The following is a 27,321-nucleotide window of genomic DNA, read 5'->3' on the forward strand; positions in this document are numbered from 1 at the left end:
GACAGCTTCCCACTAGCTATCTGTTTTACATTTGGTAGTGTGTATATGTCCCTGCCACTCTCTCACTTCATCCCAGCTTACCCTTCCCCCTCCCCATGTCCTCAAGTCCATTCTTTAGTAGGTCTGCGTCTTTATTCCCGTCCTGTCCCTAGGTTCTTCATGACCATTTTTTTTTCAGATTTCATATATACGTTAGCATATGGTATTTGCTTTTCCTCTTTCTGACTTACTTCACTCTGTATGACAGACTCTAGGTCCATCCACCTCACTACAGATAACTCAATTTCGTTCCTTTTTATGGCTGAGTAATATTCCATTTTATATATGTGCCACATCTTCTTTATCCATTCATCTGTCAACGGACACTTAGGTTACTTCCATGTCCTGGCAATTGTAATTAGAGCTGCGATGAACATTGTGGTACGTGACTCTTTTTGAATTATGCTTTTCTCAGGGTACATGCCCAGTAGTGGGATTGCTGGGTCATAGGGTAGTTCTATTTTTAGTCTTTTAAGGAGCCTCCATACTGTTCTCCATAGTGGCTGTATCAGTTTACATTCCCACCCACAGTGCAAGAGGGTTCCCTTTTCTCCACACCTTCTCCAGCATTTATTGTTTTATCTTCCTCTTGACACTTACTGTTACCTGACATTTACACATTTATATGTTTATTCATTGTTTGTTTCCTACTCAATTTGATTGCAAGCTCTGTGCCGGAACAGAAGAGTTTTCTTTGTTCACTACTGTATCCCCAGCATCTCTATTTGGCACATCATAGACTCTCAATAAATATACGTAAATGAATGAATGAATGCTTTTTCTGAATACTGTTCCCTGGACTGCCAGTCCAGTGTAATAATGAAAAGTGGAATAATATAAAGAGCCTTGAAATCAAACAGATCTTGTTTGAATTCTTCATGCATGACTTTGAATGAGGTTCTGATTCTTGCTGAGCTTCGGTTGTGTAAAGTTGGGCACTGACGCTGGAGGATGGCTGTGAAAATTACATAAATGAAGCAGGCCTAATAACAGCCCCCTAGAGAAATGAGACTAAGGTTTAGGTTATCTGCACTGGGAATTCTAAGGGGCTAAGAGGTTGACCAGATTCCCCAATTGAGCTGCAGAAGAGCCAGAAGGATGCTTGAGTTTCTTAACGCTGCAGGAGTGGGAGGTTGTGTAACTCTTGGTTGGTGCCCTTTTGAACCACATTTCATCCAGATATTGTGAAACAGGGAGCAAAAGGGAGGCTTCTCTGGCCAACATGTATGAGGCCTTGTGCTAAGTAGGATGTGCCGAGAGGAGAGAGTGATCCCTGGCAGCCTTGCAGAGTCCGCTCCCATGACTTTGCTCTCGTGGGGCTGGCTGGGAATGAGCAAGTCAGCCCTGTGGAATTACTGGGCCAAGTCACCAGACCATGCTGGAGAACAGCAAGGTCTTTTGTCCAGTGTCTCCCAAGGTGAGATGTAAGGTTTGTAGTTTCCAGAAGAGAGAAAGGAAGAAGGAAGACTATTAACAATCATGTTGAAAACGTATGTTCTAGGTAATTAGCTAGTCACTTTCACGATCCAGCCACAACTTTTGTGAATCTTATTAATCTATAAGTAGGATTATTAGCCTCATTTTCCATATGAGGAAACAAGGCTTGGCAAGGTATAGTTATTTACAGTATTATGTAGTTGTTCAGCATGTGAGCACACAACACCTTGCCCTAAGACTTGATTCTCCTCTTTAGTAATTCTGTAACCTTAGGAGACATGTCTGACCTGGTATGTTTGTGTTCTGTTTTGTAAGACATAATAAGAATAATAATACCTACTCACAGAGCTGTTAATTGAGATAAAATAAACTGTTGAGGGCAAAGCACTCATCCCATTGCCTTGTCCATAGTATGTGCTAAATAAATGCTTGCCAGTATTTTAATATTAGCCTAAGTACCCCAACCAGAGGCAGAGCTAAGATTCTGCCTCCTGTTGATCTGACTCTAAGCTGTTTGTTTTCTATAGCAATTGCCCAAGGAATTCACATTCTAAAGGAGCTTGACGTTTTCTGTAGTCCATCCCAAACATAAGATTCATTAATTCCAGTGGGAGAGTTGGACATCCTATACTGAGAGTTCTCAAGGAAAGGAAGTCGGGAATCTTCCCTGGAATCACATCCTCTTATGGCACCTCCCTTCTCTTCAGGATGCAGTGGACCTCTGGCCTCCATGGACTTTATCCTCCCATTCAATTGGTTCCCCTCACAATTAGTTCCTGGCACTGTCATCAAAGTGAGCTCTCTCAAAGGACGAGGAACAGGATGGAAAACAAATCTTGTATTGTAAACTTGAAGTGTGATCAGGGCAGGCACAGCAAAGGAGGAAGGTTATATTGTGGAAATGGGAGTCAACAATAAAAGACAGCGCTGCCAGCCTCTCGCAGGTGACTTGTGGGAATGTGCATATGTCCTCTTATGCCCAAAACATTCCCATGACAGAGCAACACTTAAGGATCAGAGCCTCTAAAGATTTTGCCTAAACTTAGAATCATTGTTCTCTCCCGCTCCAAGTCATAGCAGGGAAGCGGACTATCTCCTTATATTCAGAAAGTATCAGGTTTATCCCATAAAATCCTTAGGGCAGCTGTGGTTTGCCCTCATCTCTGGACAGTGTGGATGAGGAGAAAGAGCCAAAAGACACAGCATCTCTCTTCCAATGAAAACTCAACTTCAAAGAGTAAAGTGACCACTGTTAAGGAGGTGAAGTCACAGCCTCAGCAAACCTTTGAAGCTGGAGGAGAAGATGTAAATTAAGTGCAGACCAGCAGGGTACAAAAATAAAATCCTTGAAGGAAAAGCAAACTCCTCTGCAATGGGTGTGAAAGTAAAGAAAGCTGGCCAAGGCAAGGAGGAGATAAACAGGATTGCATGATGTAATCACACTGTGAAAAGGCCAGTTAGATGAGAAATATAAGGAAAATACATGGAAGTTGGAAATTGTCTATTTTTTCTGAGAATTTGTAAGAATCAAAGTGGAAGCAAAGTCAATTTTCTCAATAGTCGATTCATTATAAACCCTCCTGGGGGACAGGAGACATAATTGTATTTGCTGTTTCTGCAATAGTGCTATTCTGGTATATGACAGAGCCATGGGACTCTAATCTTGTGTACGGCTACATGCCAAGTGTCATTCATGAGTTTTATAGCTTTTTTAAATGTCTTCTACTAGTTAGTAATTCATTTGTGTATTCACTTATGTATTCATTCAATAAACTGATTTTGTGCCTTCAGTGTAGCAGACGCTGTACTAGATGCTGAGTAAAACATAAACGTTTTATATACATTTATATACTCAAAGGCTCACAGCCCCATATAAAGACACACTTAAGTCATCAATTAAAGGTCAATGTAGTTAGTTTCTGACAGAAAGAAGCAAATGGTTTCAAAGAATGACAGGGTGCAATGGATCGAAGAGTATCCACCTCAAATTCATGGCCGCCTGGGACCCCATTATGTGACCCCATTATGTGACCTTATTTGAAAAGAGGGTCTTTTCTGATGTAATTAGTTGAGTTTCAATGAGGTCATACTGAGTTAGGGTGGACACTAAACTCAATGGCCACTTTTTTTTTTATAAGGAGAGGAGCGCACACACAGAGAAGAAAGCCATGTGACTAAGGAGTGGGAGATGGGAATGATGCAGCTGCAAGCCGAGGCTTGCTAGTGACTGCTAGAGCCACCAGAGACTAGGAAGAAGCGAGGAAAGAACTTTCCCTAGAGCCTTCAGAGGGAGCATGGCTCTAAGGACACCTTAATTTCAGATGTCTAACCTCCAAAATTTGAGAGAATAAATCCATTGCTTTAAGCCACCCAGTTTATAGTAATTTGTTATGCAGTTCTAAGAAATGAATATATAGGAGAAGGGCATTAAAGCCATAGTGGTGAGAATTAAAGGCAATAGGCTGTTTTTTGCTGACATTACATAGGTTTTTAAAAATAATTTTTATTGGAGTATAGTTGATTTATAATGTTGTGTTAGTTTCAGGTGTTCAGATTCACAGCAAAGTGAATCAGTTATACATATATCCATGCTTTTTTAGATTCTTTTCCCATATAGGTCATTACAGCATATGGAGTAGAGTTTCTTGTGCTATATAGTAGGTCCTTATTTGTTATCTATTTTATGTATAGTAGTGTGTATATCTCAATCCCAATCTCCCAATTTATCTCCCCCCATTCCCCTCTGGTAACCATAAGTTTGTTTTCTACATCTGTGACTCTATTTCTGTTTTGTAAATAAGTTCATTTGTTCCTTTTTTGTTTGTTTTAGATTCCACATATAAGTGATATCATATGATATTTGTCTTTCTCTGTCCGACTTACTTCACTCAGTATGACAATCTCTAGGTCCATCCATGTTGCTTCAAATGGCGTTATTTTGTTCTTTTTTATGACATCATGTAGTTTTTAATATGGCTTTTGCTTTGTGGAACTACCTCCTTTGTTCTCAATCAAGTAGCCTTGCTCCACTCATCAAAGAGTGGGCCCGTAGCCAAACTGAAGTTTGGATCTTTATGCTGGTGGCAGCTCCTAGAAGAAACGTCAGTTTTTGCTTCCTTGATTCCAGGAGCTGTCCTGGTTCTTACGCTTCCTGAAAGTCAGTTCTTTGGATTTTCCCTCTTCATTTGCTTTAGTTAACCAAAAGTGGTAATGGTTGCTTGCAACCAAGAACTCCAGCTGATACAGGGCCCGTGATGAATTTTCTGGTTATTCTTTACAGAGAAGATGATAATCTTCTCTGTTTAATTTCATCTTTTATTATTACTTATTTCTTTGTTCTGCTGCTAAAAAGATTATGCTGCATTTTTGGCTACCTCTACCCATGATGGAAGAAGAGTGTATGGTATGTGTTTTGTAAACATGCACTACTCCCGTCTAAGATAGAACCTCAATTCACGCCGGTCTTTCCCTTAAGAATCTCCTCTCCTTTCACCAACTTCACATATCAAAAATATCCATTTTTTAAGACCCAAGATATTACTGGAAGAATAATTAGAAGAAATAACACAGTCATTGGTGTTTAACTAAACTGGGCACCATCAATGTATGTGGCCAACACTTGGACCAATCACTGAAACTGCCTAAGTCACAGGTTTCCCATATTCACGGGTTTCACCACATTTATGCCTGGATCATTGTTGGAGCCAAGGAGGCATCATAAGTAAAGCACTCAGCCCAGTGCCTGGCATGTAGAGATGCTAAATATTTTTGTTTTCTCCCTTACTTCTTTCTTCCAATCCTGGCTCTTCAAAAGTCATGCTACCTTCTCAGAGACTTTCCTTTTTCTCTTCACCTGGGCCTGTAGTTACAGACAGTTGAGAATGATAAATTGATGCGTGACAATAGGTATCTCTTCGGCCCTCCTCCTCTCTCTTTAGCTTTCTGAGTCCTCCTGACTGGATGACACGCCACTAAGCCACTAAGGAACCCCAACCTCACACATACAAGAAAAGGGGTCATTTTTACATAATACGTTGTTTATCAATTCAATCCATTCTCAAAGCATGTTTTGCCTTTTGAGTTTAAATGTTCCTGATTCTTCCTCCAAGGTATATAAATGCGTTTAATGGGAAAAAAAAAAAAATACCTTGAATGATTATGTGTGTATCCACTTCTTTCCAAACATGCACAAGCATTTTACTTGGACCTTCAAGAAATTCTGAGATACATTTTCATTTGGGTGACTTCAGGATTCATTTTGATAGCAGCTCAAACATTCTTCCAACAGAATGGACAGCCATCCAGACATGCTTAATCTTGTAAACCGATTGATTCTGTTACCCCTCCAAAGGGACACACTATTGATTGTACAACTCTGCTAATGGCATATGAGAAAAACTGACTTCTCATGGACACAGCTTGACGCTCCATTAGACACCTTCATTTCCGCACCAGTGTAACAGAGTGATCAACAATTCCCTGGGTCGGGCTATTAAAACAGTTTCTTGGGTAGTTTTTTTGAGTATTTCTTCTCGGATAGGGAATTTACCTCATCGCTATCATTTGTAAATTTCTAGAAATAAGTCATCAGTAACATCAGTGTACTGGTTCACTGACTGGGTTAGAAGCTTCTTCTTGTTCTTCTTTCATCAAGGCTCCCATCATACCCTCTATTACCTCTTGAGTAGCAACTGTCACATTGTACCACGACAAGGATGACCATATAAAATGTTATCATTCAAACCGGGACAGTTTTGAAAGTGAGAGGGAATATGGTTAATATTTAAGACAGGACAATGGGAATAAACTGATACTGTCCTGAGAAAAGATAGGTCACTAATTTTAACCATCGGTTCACTTGTCTGTATCCTCCTCTAGACATTAGGCTCCCCAACATATTTAGCTTATTCTCTGCTGTAGCTCCAGCATCTCACGTAGTACCTGACACAGGAAAGGCATTCTACTTCAATCATGGTCCTGTATCATGGCAGGCGCATAAAGTCATCTCCCCCAATCTACAATCCTTAGGAGTAATAACTAATTTATAGTATATGTTAGTATTACATAGTGCAGCAACCACTCTTTTTGCCCGGTTAACTACTTGTCCTTCAAGATATCTGAATGCAAGTGCCTTCGGGGGCATTCATGTTCTTATAGCATCCTGTCTTTATATCTTTGTGTTGACCACACTCTATCCTAATTGCTGGTTTATAGTTGGTGCTGACCCTTGAGCCTCTGGGCTCTCTTTTGTGTCTACAGCAGCGTTTATCACAGAGCCTGTCACAGAGTAAGAGAACAATACATGCTAGTTGAAAGAATCGATGGATGGATTCATGAGTGAACAAATGAAATACTCAGATTGAAAATGAGAAAATCTCGCCTGCTAACTTGCCATCTGGTTTGCTTAATATTAATTATTTAGATTCTTGGTAATATACAGAGAGTTAGCATCATGGACCTACAGACTAACACAAACTCAGAGGCAATTCCACATTAGTTAGGAAGAATAGTATTCTAGTATATAATAAAAGACTAGATCTGACACTATAGTCACCAATGACGTGATGTACTTAAAGGTGATGTAGAGCTAATGTTCATGTAAAAATCATCTACGATGTGTGTTACTGGTTAACATTTTTAATCAATCTCATGGGAGAACAAAGAGAGTGATTAAGAGCCTAGAAAATAGAATTCATGAGAAAAGGTTAGAGGAACTGGAATTATTTAGCCCAGAGAAAAAAAAATATGTGGTCATTCAGTGAAATCTCATTACCCAATATCAATTTACTCAAACGAGGACATAATTTAAACTGACAGCTATGTTTCCAACGAACAAATGACCTACTGTTATTTAAAAAAGAAAAAATGATAACCAGAAACCATTTAATTCAAATATCACTTTTTAAAAAATTTTTGACCTCTTCTATTTTAGATTATCAAGGATTTATTTTATATGAAAACTTCTGGACCACATTCTGCGTGGTAGTGAAGGTAGCAGTTTATCAAATATAAGCAAAGGAGATCATCCCCCACCCATTTCTAGCCGTTAATTTTTCTGTTCTCTAAAATGAGGGTGTTGGTTCCTTTATCAATAAACATTTATTGAGGACCTATTCCATGCCAGGTTCTGTGCTAAGCACTAAGAATAGAGAAGTTATAACAGATAATTTTCATTATTATGAGCTACTTTCATCTAAGCCCCTCCCCTACTAAGCTTAAAAGTGCCTGAGGACTTCCCTGGAGGTCCAGTGGTTAAAACTCTGCACTTCCACTGCAGAGGGCACAGGTTCGATCCCTGGTTGGGGAACTAAGATTCCACATGCCGCACGGCGAAAAAAATAAGTAAATAAACTGCCTGGGAATCCATTAGAAAGTCGTACCCCTAGGTTAAGGCATCTCCAAGGTGCAATATTTCCGTTTTGGAAGAAGAGAGACAGCAAATTAAGATACTATCTGATTTCTTTTCACCCAGTTACTTTTCAGATGGGCACCTGTCCAAAAGAAAATAAGATACAGAACAAAGGAGTACTGAAAAACAAAAAAGGATGGATATTTTAAGAACTGAAAACCAAAAAAATGTTAGAGTTAGGAAGTACCTAAGAGTTAGCTAAGAAATAGGAAGTTGACAGAGGTCAAGTTGCATACTCATGGTAACACAGTAAGTTAGTAGCAAACTGAAAGCTGTAATTCTAATCCCCTTGTTATCTTGACTTCTGTCTAGAATTCTTCCCCTCATCTGTGTTAGTTAGTAATTGCATTCAGTTACTAATAATAACTATTGATTGTACAGCTCTGCTAATTGCATGTGTATGTGTATGGCTGCTAATATGCCATTATAGTGCAAACCCCAATGTAATGTCATAAACACATAAAGATTTATCCACTCTCATAAAATCTAGAGATAGGCAGTCAGTCCATAGCTGCTATCAGGGACCCAGACTCTCCTGTCACTCTGTTCTACCCTTTCTGGTGTGTAACTACAACCTTCAGTCACAAGAAGGCTGCTGGAGCTCCAGCTCTCACACAGTCTTCAATTAGGCACATTTCTGTCTGGTATCTTTGGGTTTTATTACTAAGTGGAAGAAAATGAATATTAAGTAGGAACTTTGTAGTTTATACCACATCATTGTTCAGAGACAATTTTCCATGGTTTTTTTGTATTTCTGCACATCTTACAAGTAGAAGCTCTGCTTCCCTTTGTTCTAGACTGTTTTTTCCTGAATGTTTGTGTAGCAAACAGCTGTGGAAGCTAGAAGTAGAAGGCAGAAGGCAGATTTATTTGCTGTCCAATATAATAGAGTTAAATATTGCGGCAAAGGTTAGGCAATGCTTGCTGCCCATTATAAAAGATCCAACTTCCCTAAACTCAGTATTCCTCCCCTGTAATGCTTCTTACTGTGTATGTAGACATCACATGGCCCTAATTGTGTCACCCATCCTATGGGAGTTGAGGCTCAAGAACTTGGCTTAAGAAAATGATGTTACTCTGGTTACTGTTATTGCTATAAATAATCAACTGTCCTCTTTCTCTGACCCAGGAGTCTCCTCTCTTCAGCCAGCTGCCATGAAACTATGGCAGGCTAACTTGTTAGCTTGCAAGTAGAGTACAATCTTAGACTGTTCTTGACACTTACCCATACCTTGCTTTGCAGGATACAATATCTAAGGAGTCTAACTCCTGGTCATCCAGAATAGAGTAGGTGACCAATACATACCTGAATAAATAAACACATGACTAAGTGAAAACCCTCAAAGGATATTTGAATGCCTCAGGCCACTTGGTATGACGCCCTGGCTACCACCCTCGTGAGCCTCACCGCCTTCGGCAAAGTCACTTACCCTGTCTAACCTCCGCTTCCTAAACCAGCAGTCTGCATTTGCTGCTTTCACTGGCTCAGTCTTTGTTTACTCCCTAACCTACTACTGCCGTTTGGCTTTGGGCCTCATCACTTCACAAAACTTCTCTTCCATGGTCTCCGGTGACCTACTAACTGCCACAGCCAGCTGACCCTTTTTCACTCCATGTCTCATTCTCTGTTGCTCTGTTGACATTTAACTCTTTAAAATTCTTTTGTCCCTTGCCTCAGTGAACTCTTTCTGTCTGGTTTCCCTTAATCATCCAGTAAACAATTTCTCTCTCTTTTTCCCTTTTTCACCCTTAAATGTTGGCATGCCATGAGTTTCCATCCTCTACCTAGCTCTCTTCTCACTCTATAGAATAAAGTCTACCCTTTTTTTTTCTTACAAAAAACATATCTATTTACTGTTTGTGTGCTAATAACTTTCAAATCTCTATCTCTAGCCCAAACTGCTCTCCTAAACTCCAAACCTATATATATATATATATATTTTTTAACATCTTTATTTGAGTATAACTGTTTTACAATAGTGTGTTAGTTTCTCCTTTACAACAAAGTGAATCAGTTATACATATACATATGTTCCCATATCTCTTCCCTTTTGCGTCACCCTCCCTCCCACCCCTCTAGGTGGTCACAAAGCACTGAGCTGATCTCCCTGTGCTATGCGACAGCTTCCCACTAGCTATCTATTTTACATTTGGTAGTGTATATATGTCCCTGCCCCTCTCTCACTTCGTCACAGCTTACCCTTCCCCCTCCCCATATCCTCAAGTCCATGCTCTGATAGGTCTGTGTTTTATTCCTGTCCTACCACTAATCTCTTCATGACATTTTTTTTTCTTAGATTCCATATATATGTGTTAGCATACGGTATTTGTTTTTCTCCTTCTGATTTACTTCACTCTGTATGACAGACTCCAGGTCTATCCACCTCGTTACAAATAACTCAGTTTCATGTGGCACATATATACAATGGAATATTACTCAAACCTATATTTTAAATCCCTCATTCACTATCTCTACCTGGAGGTACAAGTGGAATTTCAAATGAAAACACATTCAAAGACAAACTTATTTATTTTCATCCCTTCTGGAAACCTGTTGGACCTGGAATTCCTTTCTCGATGAATGGTACCTCCATCCATATTTTTTCATGTCAGAAACCTTAACAACTCTGGTCAGCATTCCCTTTGGGTTCACATAAACCTCTCACGAACAGCTCTCAGAACCCTTGTCTTCCCTTTCCACTGCATCTGCATTAATTTAGTCCCTCATTATCTCTACATTTTACCCTACCCTCGAACTGTGTCTCTAAAATCTATTGGATCACAGTTTCCAAAAAGCCACCAGAATGAACCTAAATAACAAAAGTCTCATAATACTGCTGCCCTGATTAAAATCCTTTGCTGGCTTTTCTTGGTCAAACAGGAGAAAGTCTAAACTCTTTAGCATGATATCCAAGCCCTCTCTAAATCTGTCTCTGGCCTGCCTCTTCAGCTTTACATCCTATTTCTCTCCATCTTATAGGCTCTGCCCCAGTCATAATGGACTACTCATTGTTTCCAGCTTGTGCCCTGGTAAATCAGACCTCTGCACCTCCAGACTGACTGATTCTTCACCTGTAATTCAACGTGACCTCCAAATCCAGCCCAGGGAGTCTTTTACCTTCGAAAAACCAGCTCAACTTGCTCTAGCCCTGGGGAGTGTACCTAGAACTATCAAACCCTCACTCTTAGGGATGGCTTATTACTCCCTGCTCCCTGCTTCTCTCTACCTTGAAGAACCTTTATTTATAGCATTTATCGTGTCACACTCTACTTACTGGAGCACAGATCCAGGTTCACAGAAGAGGTTCAATAAAAGTACTTTAAATAGTAAGAAAGTTGGAGAGTTGGGGTAGTACTAGCGAAAAGGCAGTTACTGAAGTCAAAGGAAGGGAAGAAAGGGCACAATTTACCTTCTTCATAGTTTGCCCCAAATAAACCCTAGGATGTTCTTGTGCAATTTTCACCCTCCTGGGCCCCAGAATAAGAAATCAAGTGCACCAAGAAGTGACGAATTGGGAATTGCACATATGCAAGCACAGCGTCCACCTCCCAGTCGGTCCAGAGATAAGTCAATGGGGAAAAGGGCAGCTAGAAAGCAATGGACTGTCTTGAACAACACACATGAAGAACATATTGTGAACATTGGGAAACTTCCTAGTTCAGAAACACAGTCTGGCTTAGACGAGGCTGTATGTGAAGAGTAGGAGAAAGGGCATCACCGGGATAAAGAGTCAGAAGGCTCGAGTGAAGTGTCACTCCCAAACTTGTTAACTCCTGCGTCCTTGGGCGGCTTCCTTCACCTCTCTAAGTCTCAGTTTCCCCATATGTAAGATGGGAATAAAAAGAATACCTACTGCATGGATTTACTAAGAAGATCAAAACAGAAAATGTGCACAGAGTGCTTTCAAAGTGTCCAGAACAGGGGTACGTGCTAAATAAATGTTAACTGTTGTTTATAGTAAAAGCAATGATACACTCTAGCTCTGCTGGTGATTTCCGAGCCCTCCCTCATTAGGAAATCAATGGGACCCTTAGTCAGGTTTAACTAAGGGAAATGTTTCTGTCTTTACTCCATTTCAATCTTCCTATTCTTTCTTTATGCACATCCTGTAAAGCCCACTGATGTCTTTTATGCCACCCAACATTTGCATCTCATATTGTCTACACTCATATGGTTGCTTTCTTTATTAGCAGTTTTATACTACCTGCAATAAACTCTCAGTCTTTCTGTGATCATTTTCTCAGAGTTTGAACTTTAGGCACAGTCTTCATCTATTGTATTACAAATACTCACCTCCCTACTTGATATTTCCACTTGTGTGTTCCACAGGCAGCTTAAATTTCACAAGTTTAAATTTGAACTCAATTTCTTCTTCCAAATGCAGATCCCCTCCTATGTCTTATAATAGCGGATAAAAACTTCTTACCGTTGACAGCACAGACTCCAAAGCCAGACTGTTTGAGTTAAACTCCTGGCTCCAATGGTAACTTGCTGTGTGACCTGGGGTAAACTATTAATCCCTCTGTGCTACATTTTTCTCATCTGATATTTATATTACTTAACTTTAACTCAGAGGGTTTTATAAGGATTATATAAATGACCATACATCAAATGCTTATAACAGTCCCTGGTACATGGCAATTATTATATATACAAGTAGCAACTCACCAAGCCAACTAACCTGGAAACCATCCTTGTACTCTCACACACAAGCGATCACTTGCTAAGTAGTAAATTTCTCAACGATATCCACATCAATTACCTTTCATTACCTTTGTTTATACCCCATCATCTTTCATCTGAACTAGTACAACAGGCTCTTAAATGGTCCACTCATTTGTTAATCTACCAGGCAACAAATATATATTCACTCCTTTGGAGCTGACATTGTGCTAGAGAGTGGGAAGCGCTAATGGATTGCCCCTGTCTTCACGTCAAAGTTAGAACCTCCAGCATGCCATGATCTGGCCCTATTCACCACTCCATCCTGTTTACTCCCCACTCCCTGTTTCAACCGTAAGTGCAAGCTTTTAACTCTGCCTTTTACAGAAGGTGCCATGTGCCTTCTTTCCTCTGGGCCCTTGCACCTGCCGTTTCCTCTGACCCCCTCCAACTCCATGCTACCCAGACCCTTTCCCATAGCTAATTCCTATGGGCTGTTTAGTTTCTAGCAGGAAGTTTTTCCTGATCACCAGATCTATATTCCCATAGCACATAGAACTATCATGAGACAAAATTAAGTGACATTGTAATTTCTGGTTTATTTATCTGCTCCAAACACTATAGGGTGTATTTGTTGAAGAAACGCTAGCTGATTTAACAAATAAACTCCAAAACTTCAGTGGCTTATATTTTTCACACGCAGTCAAAGTGTATTTTTTGCCCATGTTAGCAGTTGGATGCAGGTGTTAATTGCCAGCAGTTAGTTTTCCACAGGTGATTCAGGTCATCATGGTACCCAAGTCGTCTAGGAGACTGTGTTCATCCAGGAAAGGAGGAGAGAGAAAGTGTAGAAGGCACATCTCCTCCTTAGGCTGCTTGCCCTGGAAGTGCAGTACATCCCCTCTGTTCATTCTGTTGGCATGAACTCACTTTAAGGCCTCAAGTGACTTTGAAGGAGGCTGAGAAAAGTAATCTCTGTCCGGACAGCCTCTTCCAGTAACAACTCTCGTCTCTGGAAGGGGAAGCATATATCTCTGATGGACAGCTGGTCATCTGTACTACAGTTGATCAATTCCATGAAGCCAGGGACTGTGCCTCGCTTATTGTTTGTTTTCTCTGTCTAACATAGTGCATAGCACAGAGGAGAGTCTCAGTAAATATGTGAAATAAAATGGTGCTTTACCCCTCTGGCTCTGCTTGCCCTATTCCTAATCACACAGATACAGGGAGATTGTCTAGGTCTCATATTTTATAATGAAACTTTTTAAACCTAGAAACATTACCTCTCAAGTCCTGGGGCATCTATCTCAGTTTCCCTCTGTCTCTCTGCTCCGAGCACTTGTGGATCACCTCAGGTTATAGCTAAAGAGGGCGCATCAGGTTCCCTTCCAATTGGTGGTAGGGGGGTGCTTGTCCACTGGGCAAAATATTGGATTTGCTATTTCCTGAGATTCACCATCAAAGATCTTTTCCACAGACTGCAGGTTTCTGAGGTGGAGGGGAGGAATAACTAACTGATTAATTCTTTCACTGCCAATTCAAGGAGGACTTCATTTGAACTTGGAGGTACCTCAAAGGGACCCCCAAAATCCTCTGGTCTGTGGATGGCAAATCATATTATATATGATACCAGCCCCTTAGTATCTATGGCAAGCATCACTAATCATACATCTTTTCCAGCAAGCCTGTCTGTGGCTTCGAAAGGATTTTCGACACAGAGACTCAGACTTTTGATTCACACCTTATTGGAGTTGGCACTGAGGTGACTCATGAAGTAAAGACAGAGGTAGTAACTTTACAAAAATCACACAGAAGTTGGCAGCAGAGCTAAAACCAAAATTGAGGGAATCCGTCAGTGGTTCCAAAGCAAAAGGAACCCCTCTGGGGTCCTCATGTAGGTTGGGCAAGTGATGTGGTCCTGTGCCCTAAAGACAAGTGGTGTGTCTCACAGTTTGGCTGAGGGCGTGCTCTGGCATTTAGGAAGGTCTTGAATTTGGGGGGTTACAATATACTCATTTCTCAGTGGCACCCAATTGCCATAAAACACAGTTACGATCCTGGGCCCTAGAAACAGGCAGGTAGATATTTCAGTCTATTCAGACACTGGGTGGCTGGGCGAACTTGGGCAGGTTGTTAATGAAGTCTCCGTTGCTTCCTTTGAAGAATAGAGAATAGCGTTTTTGAGGTGAGATTAGATGACCCCTGTGAAGCTTTGAACACAGTGTACAGTGGGTATCGTAGGTATTGCCCAACTTCGGGGTCCCACACGTTGTCAGGAAAAAGTGTTTTAGCAGCTTAAGAGTAAGATGAAAAGAGTACCTCCACATTCTCCAGCATCCCAGTTCTAATTTTGGCTTTTCTGCTCTCATGTTTTGATTTGGGGTGAATCACTTTGCTCTCTGGTTCTCAGTTTTCTGAGTGGGAAGATTGGAAAAAGATCTTAAAGTCTCCTTTCATCTCTAAACTCTTATGATTCTGTGTTCTCTCACTATATGAGTCCTCAGAATTTTGTTTCCTGAGCTATTTTCCTCAGTTGAGAAAAAATTAGGAGGAGGGCCACTAACCAGTTTTATTTTGGGTGTAATGGCCAGTCACCCTTGCACATGGCATTTGAGACGAATCTCCATGAGCAAAGTCTGCTCCAAGTATGACTTCAGCCTGCTAGCCCCCACAAAGCCATTGGCTGCTGCCAGCAGGAATGGAGGATAATTCCAGCCTTGAGGCAACTGTTTCATTATAATTCATGGATGTGGCGGGGAGGGGCATGTCCCTAGGGCATATCCTTGTACCCACCCCAAAGAGGTTATCCTAGGTAAAGGCTCTCTAAGGAGAAATATTGGTAGAAATGTATGGCAGAGCTGTAGCTTCCAACTTCCAGGCAAAGAGCCACCACCAAGTGAAAAAGCAGAAAAAAGCTTCTGGGTGTTTTTTGGAAGGCAAATACCTTGGTCATTTCTTTTTGGACCATAAATCACTTTATGCCAAGCCTGGTTGCTGGGGTGCTGGACATACAGAGATGAGAAAGATGCAAAACTACGGTCCCCTTTTTTAAGGCGATCACAGTTTACTAGGGCAGGTATGCCAGTAACTAGGGCAAACTTATTACTGTAGTACATAATATCATGGGCCTTTGCCTACAGATTAAAATTATGATTTTAGCAAGAGAAGTTGTCATCTACTTCAGATTATAGACGGAAATGATAAATTATCCAGAATCACTAAGCAGAACTTCCCTTAGAAGAGCATAATTCAATTAGTCTCGCCAATGATGACTTCCCCTAATAGGAGGATACAAGGGAAGAAGGCTTGACTGTATTGGAAGAAAAGAGAGCCAAGACCTGGGAGACCAGAGAGACAAGAAGTGGATTGTTTCTGAGTTGATAATGTGGAAGTTTCTAGAAATTGTCCTCACTTAGGTGCCCTGAGACTAGTCTGTGCAGCTAGCTGTATGTGAAAACCAAAAGATCTAATTGCTAGATCTGTATTCCTTTTGGCTGTAGCCTAGTAGATGTTTTCCTACTAAACTGTAGCTCCTTGGAATTTTCTGGAGCTACTTTTTTTTTTTTTTTTTTTTTAAATTCCTGGGCCTACCTATAGAATAGATTGAAAGGCAAGGAAAGCTCCTTACCTCTTCTTAAGTCAGTTAATCTATGCTAGGGTAACACTAAACACTAATATAGCAGTGACTTAATGCAAGTTTCTCGCCCATATCACAGTCCAGTGAGAGCTGGTTTGCTCACCTTCATCCTGAAACCCTGCCCCTGGAGCTCATTTTACATTGCCTTGGAAAGGAAAAGAGAGCTGGAGGGTCAGGTTTTTATTTTATTTTTTTAAGTCTTTATTGAATTTGTTACAATATTGCTTCTGTTTTATGTTTTAGTTTTTTGGCCGTGAGGCATGTGGGATCTTAGCTCCCCGACCAGGGATCGAACCCACACCCCCTGCACTGGGAGGCAAAGTCTTAACCACTGGACTTGCAGGGAAGTCCCGAGGATCAGGTTTTTAAAGACCATGCCTAGAGTGCCTTACATCATTTCCATGCACATTGCTTTGTCAGTCGTATGACTGACAAAAGCAAAAGTCAGTCGTATGACCCCAACCTACTTGCAGTGGAGATTGGGAAATGTCTTGCTACTTTCTCAAGGAGAGAAAACAGTGTGGGGAACATGTAGCATTTGTTCCTGCCATCCTCCCATGTTTACCCCAAGCACTTCTCCAGTCCTTTGTTACATGGTCCCAAGCCCTTTGTATTTTCTGCTGATGAGACTTGAATACCTGTGTGTTTCTGATCTGACTTAAAACAATCAAGCAGCAACCACAAACTTTACAGGGAAAAACTCTAGTTATAGTAATGTGATCTCATTAAATGTTAACGTAATGTGGAAAGAGAAGTTTTCATGGAGGCAATAACGTGTTAAAACTTTAAAAAAGAGTAAGATTTTGCCAAGTTGTTCTGGGAAAGGGGGAGGGAGAAAGCACAGTTCAGGCAGAGGAGTAGCATATGGCATGGAATTATGAAAGAGTGTACTCCTTACCCCTTGGGAATAATCTGGAGGCCAAAAGCTAAATTATTCACCCCAAAAGAATCTGATGACCTTTACATTGGCTTATGGGAGCTTCAGAGTCACTCTCTGATCCATGATACTCCCTTGCAGAGTGGCTGTCAATGACCTGAAGGAAAAGACAGAGCAGAGCATCTGGGAACACCGACCATAGGCTGATTTGGCCTCAGAAAGGTCAGAGGGTGGTTCCGTGGTGAGTCCCTAAGACAAACCCATGTGAGAGCAGCCACAAAGAGCCAGAGGGAAAGCCACGCCTCCCTTGGTATGAAAAGGTGGACAAGAGGGTCTTCTCCATTCATAGAAGAAAGAAAAGACTCTTGGTCAGTGCTTCATAATAAACATAAAGAGAAAGACCAAGAAGACGATACCTGCCCTTCAAAATCGGATTTTATTTACTCTTCTTTCAAGTAACACGAAGCAAGGGTACCACATCTTTTTGAATACTCAACACTTGACAGTTTAGTCCTCACAAGAATTCTCAAAGTGAGCACCGACATTTCCATCTTCTTGATAAGGAAATTGGGGCTTTGAAGGTGTGAAGGATTTGTTCATGGTCTCCCAGTTTGTCTGGGGAAGAGCCAGGATCACACCCAAGATGATCTGAGTCCAAAGCCCAAGCCATGTTCACCAAGTGGTCAGAATGAGCTACTGTAACATCCTGAGAGTCTGACAAAGGCTTGGAGTGAAAATAAACGCCATTGGCTGGTTTCCTTTTGCTAAAAGGAGCATGTGGGAGAAGGGACAGTTAAGGTATCTGGGAGTTAATCAAAATTTACATTTTTCTTTCCCCTCAGGAAGGGATCATGGAGCATTCTCCAGCTTTTTCTCTAGAACATATTCTAATAAGCTTTTTCTCCACTCGGCTTCAATCTTATTTTAATCTCTGGGCTCTTTTCATGCTGAGCACATTATAACATTCCAGCTCGCATGTCACCCATCTGCCTCAGCAGGGTGTCTGGAGGGCTTGAATGCTCACTGTGGTAGAGGAAAGGGTAGCACTAATTTCCTGTGATAAAGGAAGAATTTCCTTACCAACTATTAAACAGGAAAGTTCAGTGTATTCATATGGCGGCTTACCTGTTCCTCTGTAGAATGGAACACGACTTAGTATTTTCTTACCACCTAATTTCTTCTGTAAATGAATGAACACTTTCTGAATTTAATTCAGCTAAACAAACATTTATTGTGAGTCCACTCTGCAACAGACTCTGCTGTATGAGGGAATACAAAAAATGAGTAAGCACAGTCTGCATTCAAGACTTGACAGTTCAGTTGAGTAAAGTCAGTAAGTAAGTGAACAGCGTTCTGTGCAGTGGGGGTTAAAATAAAGAAATTTGGGTTCACTTAACAAGTCATTGAAAACCATCCATAAATACTGAATTGGCTGACCGCTAAAGGAACGAGTCTTTTTTAGGTATGGCTATTGAGTGTGAGTTTTTTGTTTGGTGGCTATAAAGAAATACCTTGCACGCACGAGCTTTGATACTAGCCACAGCTCTTCCCTGAGGACAGAATGTCATACAACCACTGAAAATGATGCCGGAATTTATAGAGTACTTGTTATAAGCCAGTTATGTCTAACAGTAAGTGCTCAATGAATGTAAACTATTCTTTTTTTTTTTTAAACATCTTTATTGGAGTATAATTGCTCTACAATGTTGTGTTGGTTTCTGCTGTATAACAAAGTGAATCAGCGATATGTATACATATATCCCCATATCCCCTCCTTCTTGCATCTCCCTCCCACCCTTCCTCTCCCACCCCTCTTTAACTATTCTTATAGAGCTTTAATTAATCCACAGGCAACACTAGGTGGTAGATATAGTTATCACGCCAATTTTGCAGGTGAAGAAACTGAGACTAAGAAAGTTAATTCACTTGCCCAGAATCACACGAGATTTGTGTATCCATCTGACTTCTCCTAAGCTTGTTTTAAGCTTTATTAGGGCTGACCTGGGGATTGTTTAGCACCCCTTTACGGTGTGCCCTTTCTGACATCTGTAACAAAATCCCTGTGTATTCAACAAGGTCTCTACACTCTGGCTGGCATGAACTCAACCAATTCCCCAGCTCTATGTGAGCTTTGGCAACTTTTTAGCTTCGAGCTCCCTGATAATTCTTCTTTCCATAAAGTTGCTCTTTGCCTAGTCTCATGGAGTTTCATCATATGCAAGTAGAAATTGCTATTCGTGGTGTCACAAGGGGACCTCGTGCAGATTTCTGGAGCACTTCATCTTCTCCCGTACTTTAACAAATCCCAGATGCCTCTTCTCCCCTAAATGGTCTCTTCCTCCTCAACTCGGGAGACGGCCAGTCTCTTTTAGAGCTTGCCTCTTACCCCACAGTTTGTAAATTGTCCCTAGGCAAAACGCCAGGATGACTGTAGGGCTAACCTAATTTGTTTCCCTTATTTGGTGAATCACAGTTCCACACTTCCTGTGGTCCAGTATTTGAAATTGTTGTTTTAAATATTTCATACCATTTTCTAGTGGTTTGTGTTAGGGAAGTCTGAAAAAGGTTACTTCTTCATGGCTGGCAGCAAATGTTTCCCCATCATGTAACAATATTCATGGTGTTTTGAATGAAAAAAGTACATTTTAGTGAAACATGTACAGTCTAGTCCTATTATGGAAAAATACAAATATATGTTAGGAAAAGATCCCAAAAGATATAACATGAAATGTCAATAGTGGTTTCTAGGTGGGTAAGATTGTAGCTGTTTTATTTTTTCTTCTTTTGGTCTCTGATTGGAAACATGCATTACTTAAGTAACATAAAAAGGAAAACTTTAGGGAAAAATTAAATGGTAAAATATACAGTACTCAAAAGCAAAACTGTATCTAAAATATGCCATCTATGCTCATTACTAGAGTTGCATTATACCAATCAGAATCAAGGATATTCTACTAGAAAACTTAACAGCACAATTTATGTGTCCAAGAATCAGTTACTGCTCTTTAATTTAATTCATTTTTTTTTTCTTTTTCTCAGACTGAAAAAAGTTGAGGCAAAGTGTTCCCTAATTGTTCACAACAGCTTCCTAAAATTTCAGCATTGCCTCCTTCTTACAAAGAGCTTCTGCTAAAGGTTGCTTTTGACACATTTGTCCCTCTAAACCAAAAAGAAAGTTTTTAATTATATCAATCATTTGTTTAAAATTTCCTGTTTTATTTTTTGCCCTTTCACTCTGGCCTGTTCTATCATGAGAAGAAAGGAGCTGAAATTTACTACTACTGATCAGACGCTGTAGTCTCTTTCATAAACTTTGTCCTATCTGATCCTCAAAACAACTCTGCAAAGTATTTTTAATTCCCATTTGATAGGTGGAAACTAAGTCTTAAGAGGCAAAAAGACCTTCCCCAAAACCAATAAGCAATGGATCCAGGACTGAGCTTTGGACTCCAGATGTACTTTTCAATTTACTGAGAGACGATGACAGAGGAATTAGGGAGAATTTCACCTCCTCCACCACTAATCTCCACCACAGTTTTATAATTTTCTAGCTAGTTCATTCACTCACACATACAAAAATGTGGCTCTGTCCTCTTCAAACCATGTGTCTGAGTACAACACTGCATAGTATAGATACCAAAATAGGGAGATTAGCTTAGTCCCTGAACAAGTCTTACATTCAGATTTGTGAAGCCATTTTTATTGTGATCATTATCTTCCTTCTGCTTCCATAGCACTTGGTTAATTCATTTATATAATCTTTGATTGAAAAACATTTACCTAGCAAGTGTTATGGTTGAGATCCTGGTTACATAGTAATAAGTAAGACTGGATTCCTAACTCGCAACAGAATCTAATGTGAAAACACTTGCACATAGTGTGGTATGAATGATGTTAGAAGTAGGCAGGGAGGGCTAGCAGTGCACAAAGAAAAGACCCCTTAGTGAATCTGGAGAGGTGATCAGAGATGACTTCTTGGAGAAGATTGTAACTGAGTCAAATCTTAAAAGGTAAATATGAGTTAGGCAGATAAGATAGGAAAGAGGATTCAGGTACTGGAAATATCATGAAAAAGCATTTGTAAGCATGAAAAATACAGTTTATTTTTAAACTCATAAGAACTTTAATCTGGCTGAAGAAAAGGTAAAATGGTAGAATGGTGAGAAAGAAGGTGGAGAATTTGACACAAGGTAGATCTTAGGCAAGATGGCAATAGTGGAAAGTTTAGATCATAAACTAAAGACTGAGTTTTCATTGAAGACTTTCAGGAAACAAACAATGTGATCAGGTTTCCTCTTGGTGACATCATTTAGGAACTCAAGTGGACAAACTATTCACAGGTACCAGGGGTTAGGACTTCAACGGATCTCTTTGAGGGGCACAAGTCAACCCAAAATAGAAGGTATCAAGAAGAAAGAATTTGTAAACAGTGTAAGATTCCATTGAAAGGGCAAAGATATGTCTGTTGGATTCAGCAACAAGGAGGTCATTAAGTCTTTAGGATAATCAGTTTCAATGGTGTGTGTTACCAATGGGGCACCAAGGACTGTATGGCACAGTGCCTCCTCGATGGAGCTCAAGAAGTCAGACAGAGATTCAAAGGAAGGCAACCCTTGGAGGGTCACAGAAAGCTTCCAGGAAGAGGTGATAACTGAACTAAGTTTGAAAAGATAAGCAAGAACAAGCCATTCAAAGTAGAGGAAAAAGCATTTCATCCTGGAAGAACAGGGTGGGCAAAGACACAAAGCACAGAGAAAGCATAGTTTATGAAAAGCTGGAAAGTAATTCCGCATAGATGAAGAGTAGAGAATGAGGTGGATAGAGGGAGGAAAACATGCCCAATCAGGATCCAAATGCAGGACTTCAGAATTGCCTCTTCCCACCGTGTCTCTCTCCCAGCTTCTTTTTTGTCCTGGCCCAGTTTAGGAAAATGTTTTGTGGGAATCCCATTAGGTTCATCTTTCACTTGCTGTAAAAGCATGGACTGGCATATGCCACAAAGCAGGTCAGCCAGCGGATATGCAAGGTCAGAAAATGACTCTGTCAACATTCATCCCCGTTCTGCGTCCCCTGCCCCCCACAGCATTAACAAGAAAATAAGAATGCCTGCCCAGCTGGCCCGCTTGATGTCACTGGGTAAATTATCTTTTATTAAGGAACTGTAATTGTTCTTCACTGAGCTGTGACCTAAATTTAGTGGTGCTGAGGAGGGAGCCCCAGCCAACAGGATTTCCCTGAGAACACGATGAAGTTCCTGTATCAATTCAATTCATTAACTAGAAAGAGAAAACAAACACTGACTGTTTTTTTTCCGTTCTTCAGTGAATCATTTGTTTAGCTTGACCAGAATTTTTCTAAGATCCAGTCTGAGAGTCTGTCAGAAAAAAGGAGACAGCAGAGCTTATTCAAATTCTTCCTGAGGCATTAACTCTGAGGCAGAAACCAGATTAAATTAAATGAATCTGACTTTCCTGCTATTAAGGGCCTGGGTTTACTCCTGGGTATTTTCACCCTGAGGGAAAGAAATGCCCTCAACCCAGATGACTTGGGGTGAAATGAAGGGGAATCAACGTGTCTTGCCATGAGAGGAGAAAAAAACGAGGAAAAAGGAGAGAGAAAAAGAAAAAAAGTAAAATACAAAGCTAGAAAAAGCCCCCAGTGAAATGCCTGTGCTGTAATAAAGTTCTTGAGAAGGAATGGAACTAATATAAATGCTCAATACTTATCAAAAATATCCTTTAATCATAACAGCCCAGCTGAGGCTGAGAGGTAAAGCAATTTGCCTAAGGACACGGAGCTTCTAAAGAACTGAGCCAAGCTTTAAAGCCATGTCTTTTGACTTCAACACTCTAGGGCTCCTTCACCCCAACACTAAGTCTTGGCTTTTGACAGAGAGGACTGCTGACCAGAGATGGTCAGGAAGGTCTTGAAATCTCATAGATTGATGTTCACCCAGATGAGAAGCAAAACAACCCTCGCCTTGAACACCCTCCTTCATCTTGGAACAGTCCCCCAGAAGAGTCACTCCTTTTGGCTACTTCTGTTGTTCTGGCTGGAGCCACCTGGTGACTACAAAAGCGTATAGAATCGAGAGGGAAGCCTACAACATACTCTCAGTAAGTTTAGTCTTTAGTCAGAAGGCTGAGAGATATACACATGCTGATGTTAATTTACATTGGCATCATATCGTCACTGATATTATCTCAGTTGAGTTTCACAGCAAATTTATGATGCAGTTTGAGGAGATGACATTATCCGCATTTTACAAATGAATTAAATAGAGCTTCAAGGGTTGAGTCACTAGTCCAAGGTCACAGAGATGGTGAATGGCAGAACCTAGTATAAAACCCAGTGTACTTGGCTTCTAGTCTAGTGTTTCAGCCAGTGTACTGTAATGATTGTCAAGGTTGCTTTAAGATTACAAAAGTCCTATGTCAAAATACAACCCAAGTTGGGGCTTTGGAGTCAGAAGACGGATCTACTTGGGAAGAGGTATCCCAGGATCTTGGAAAAAGAGCCTCCATGTATGAATCAGATCTGGGGTCTCATCCTATATTAGTCAGGTTGGGCTGCTATAACAAAATACCATAAACAGGTGGCTTAAACAACCGAAGTGTGTTTATCACAGTTCTAGAGGTTGGGAAGTCCGAGATCAAGGAGCCAGCTCCAAGATCAATTCAGTTCCTGGTAAGAATTCTCCTGATTTTCAGGAGAATTTTCTTGCTGTGTCCTCACATAGCAGAAATAGATCATCTCTCCCTTGATTCTTCTTATAAGGGCACTAATCTCATTTATGAAGACTCCCCCCTCATGACCTGATCTCCCCAAAGGTACCTCCAAATACCATTATGTTGGGAATAAGGCTTCAACATACGAGTTATGGAAGGACATAAACATTCAGTCCATGGTACATTCCATCTCTGCACTTACGTGGCTTAGCAACAAGTAATTTAACCTTTTTTGGTCTCAGTTTCCAAATCTGTTGAATGAAAGGTACAGTTGCAGAGAGTATAAAGTCTACATTGCCTACATTATGTGACAGTTTTCCAAAGAGTCAATGAGACTTTTTAGGTAAAAGTGGCTTCATGAACCCCAGCACCATCTTAAATGTTGAGAGTACTTGGTGGCTTATTGGGAGTGTTCACGGGCATGTATCCCAACTGACCCTCACAAGAAACCTAGACAGGACAGGCATTACTTCCTTCCAATCCACAGATGACGAAACTGCGAAGTGTTATTTTTACTCCTCATTTTGGAGGGGGGGCTGACACGGGGGGGTGGGTATGGGGTATTATAATATTCTTTCTTCTTCCTCATTTCTTAAAGTTAAAAAAAAAAAAAATTGAGCTTGGGCATGTTAAGGGGTTTCATCCAAAGTCAATATGATGTAGATTAACCTTGAAGTTAGAGCAAAGTCTTCTATCTCTAGAGTAGAACCACAAACTTGGATACCCTTAGGGTTTATGTTGCCAGATGGGGAACATAAATGAATGAAGTGGGCTGCAATAAGATGGCAAATGGCTTAGTATTAGGAAGGCAATAGGGAGTGGGTGGGGCCTGTAGAAAACTGGAGAAAGTATGGCTCAGTTAAAAGAGAGTAACAGCAACTCAGTTCCAGCCAATTGTTGCCATGAAACATTAGGTCCAGGGTTTTCAGAACGTCCAGTTTTCTTCAATAGAAGCCATAGGTCTATATTTTTATGCAGAATAGTCTCAATTTGAAAATATGGGCAATTAACTCAAATGCAAAACATTTTTGACTCAGCACTGTACATTCCAGATAAAATACATCTCTGGTCCACGTGCTCTGGAGACAGTATGCTTCCTGCTGTCACATACTGTTTCAAACCAAGTTATGGCCACTTAAGTATACATTGAGAAAACACTGTAGTGCATTGATTATAAGCATGTAGTCCAGAACCAAATGGTCTGGGTTCAAGTCCTAGCTCTGACATTAACTAAGTGAATGGCCTTGGGCAAATCACTTTACCTCCCTTATACTTCTGTTCTCCCATCTGTAAAATGGGGGTTTTAACTGTACTTACCTCTTTTGATGGCTGTCAGTATCAAATGGCTTGATATATATAAAACACTTAAAACAATTCCTGGCACGTAATACGAGCTATGTACACATCAGTGCTCATTAGAGCTCCCATCTCACTATGAACATCTGCTAGAAAAATATCTTTCCCCACATAGCAACATAGTCATACTTACTCTGTAGTCAATGTTAGTGTCACATTATCATACATTCCTTCTGCTTAGAGTAGCCTGAGGTTCTTCTGTTTATCCTGACCTTGGGAAAGACAAAGCAGCATAAAACACATCCTTAGGGAGCTTACGGTTTAACTGGGAAAGATCACCCAGTTTCCCCAAAACCTAAGCCAGGCGTCTCTATTCACAACTGCACTGAAAAGCTTCCTTCCTGGCTTGTGTCTCCAAAAAGGGGAAACTATTGCAAGGTCTCTGAGAGGAAGGAAAGAGGACCTTTTTAATTAGCTTTCTCTTTTGAATGACGCCATCACAGACCTGATTCATTTCCATGAATTGAAGAAGAAAAAAAGTGGGGTGGGTGGTAGGCTCTCTGTGAAGGAATGAGTGAAAACTGTCAGGAGAGCGCAGATCAGAGGAAAGCTGAAGTTGGAGAAAACAGCCATGTGAACTTGGCTGTCTACCATGATCCAAGTTCAGTCCAGGAGATGACGTCAAAATCTAAATTTAAAATGGAGGTGGCAAAATGTCTGCCTCCGTGGTTGGAAACTGGAAGCCAAAAGAGTGATGGAAATGTTGGTCTGATCCTCGTGTTTCAGAATGTACCAAGTGGTGTATCTGGAAGTTTTCATGAAAGCGTCCCTTGTTTGTTGGCCTATTTCTTTCTGTGATATTCCACAGGGAGATTTTCTGCTTTCAGGCCATTTTGTGTCACGTGTGTGTGTGTGAGTGTATGTGTGTGTGAGTGTGTGTGTGTGTGTGTGTGTGTGTGTGTGTGTGTGTGTGATAAATATATGAAATTACACAAGCCTAAGGCAGCCTATTAAATGCATACTATGGTCTCCTGAAATCAAGGAAGGACCAGGTCCATAGAGTTGGGAGACCATCCCGTTTCTCTAGTACTTTCCATGTGCCGGGTGCAGTATTAATGCATTTAATACTTTACCTATCTACCTTCAAGCCAATCCTCTGAAGTAGGTGTTATGAATTCCACATTATAGATGCAGAGGCTGATCCAGATAAGTTCACTAATTTCACATGGCCACATAGCTACTGAGTGGGATTTACATTAGGTCTGACTTGTTTAAAAACCTGTGTTCTTTTCATTGCCCCTTTTCCCTCCAAAACAAACAAACAAACAAAGTAAATCATCAAAAAGGGTTGTGCTACAGACTCTGTAAAAAAAAGTTAACAGAAACCTCAATTAGAGTTAGGATACCAGAAGGGGGATCTCTCATACCCTGTGACTATAGAGCCCAACAGGAAGAAGAAAGACTCCTCTTCTTTTTTGGCAAGGGCTCAGCCAATGAAAAGCACTCCTAACTTCCTTCTCTTCTCTATAAAAGTGCTCTTCTTTTCTTACCGTGTGAAGGGACTTGCATGTGACTTGCCATGTTGCCAAATCCAAATTACAATTCTCTGCTGATCCCAAATAAACCCATCTTTGCTGGAGAAATACCTGGAGATCTATTTCAGGTCAACAACTCCAAATAAGGGCATCTACTTCCCAACTAGTTTCTTACCTACAGTGTCTCTTTCCTCCAATCCATCCTCCACACTGCAGCCAGAATGTTCTCCTTCTAAAATATATTTGCTATTAAATCTTTGACTGCCTAAAAGACCTTTCAATAGTTCCCCATTGCCCACAAGATAAATGGAAAATGTCTTAGCGAGATCCTTCTCAACCTGTTGCCAGCCTGCCTCTCTGAGCTCATCTTGTCCCTAAAACGCAGCCGGTATCAAGAACACAGGAGGCTACTGGCCATTCCCCTAAACACCGTTCATCTTCATGCCACTGAGTTTGTTCACTTCTGCTGGACAACTTCTACTGACTTTCCAAGACCTAATGGAAAAACTCTGTCCTCAGTAGGGTTTCACTGACCTACCATTGTCCACCCAAATTCTCTAGCTGGATACCATCCTTCCCACTCCTGTGATCCATGCATGTTCTAGACAGCTCAGCAGAGTCAGTGATCATACTATATAATGAGCAAGAGTGGCTCTCTGTCAGTTGATGAACTTCATCACATCTAGACCACATTGTCCTC

General features: G+C 40.7%; 2 long non-coding RNA genes across 3 annotated transcripts in view; one reads left to right on the top strand and one right to left on the bottom strand.

The window, feature by feature from the left end:
- Positions 1 to 25,476, bottom strand: part of LOC136792860 (uncharacterized) — a 35,308-nt gene extending 9,832 nt beyond the window's left edge. For both annotated transcript variants that reach the window (XR_010837396.1, XR_010837395.1), the window contains exon 1: positions 25,280 to 25,476. This is a non-coding gene — a long non-coding RNA (uncharacterized lncRNA). The remainder of the gene's footprint in view (positions 1 to 25,279) is intronic.
- Positions 1 to 27,321, top strand: part of LOC136792859 (uncharacterized) — a 223,927-nt gene that overhangs the window by 92,441 nt on the left and 104,165 nt on the right. The window lies entirely within an intron of this gene.

This window comes from Kogia breviceps, chromosome 17 (genome assembly GCF_026419965.1).
Source record: "Kogia breviceps isolate mKogBre1 chromosome 17, mKogBre1 haplotype 1, whole genome shotgun sequence".
NCBI lineage: Eukaryota > Metazoa > Chordata > Mammalia > Artiodactyla > Physeteridae > Kogia > Kogia breviceps.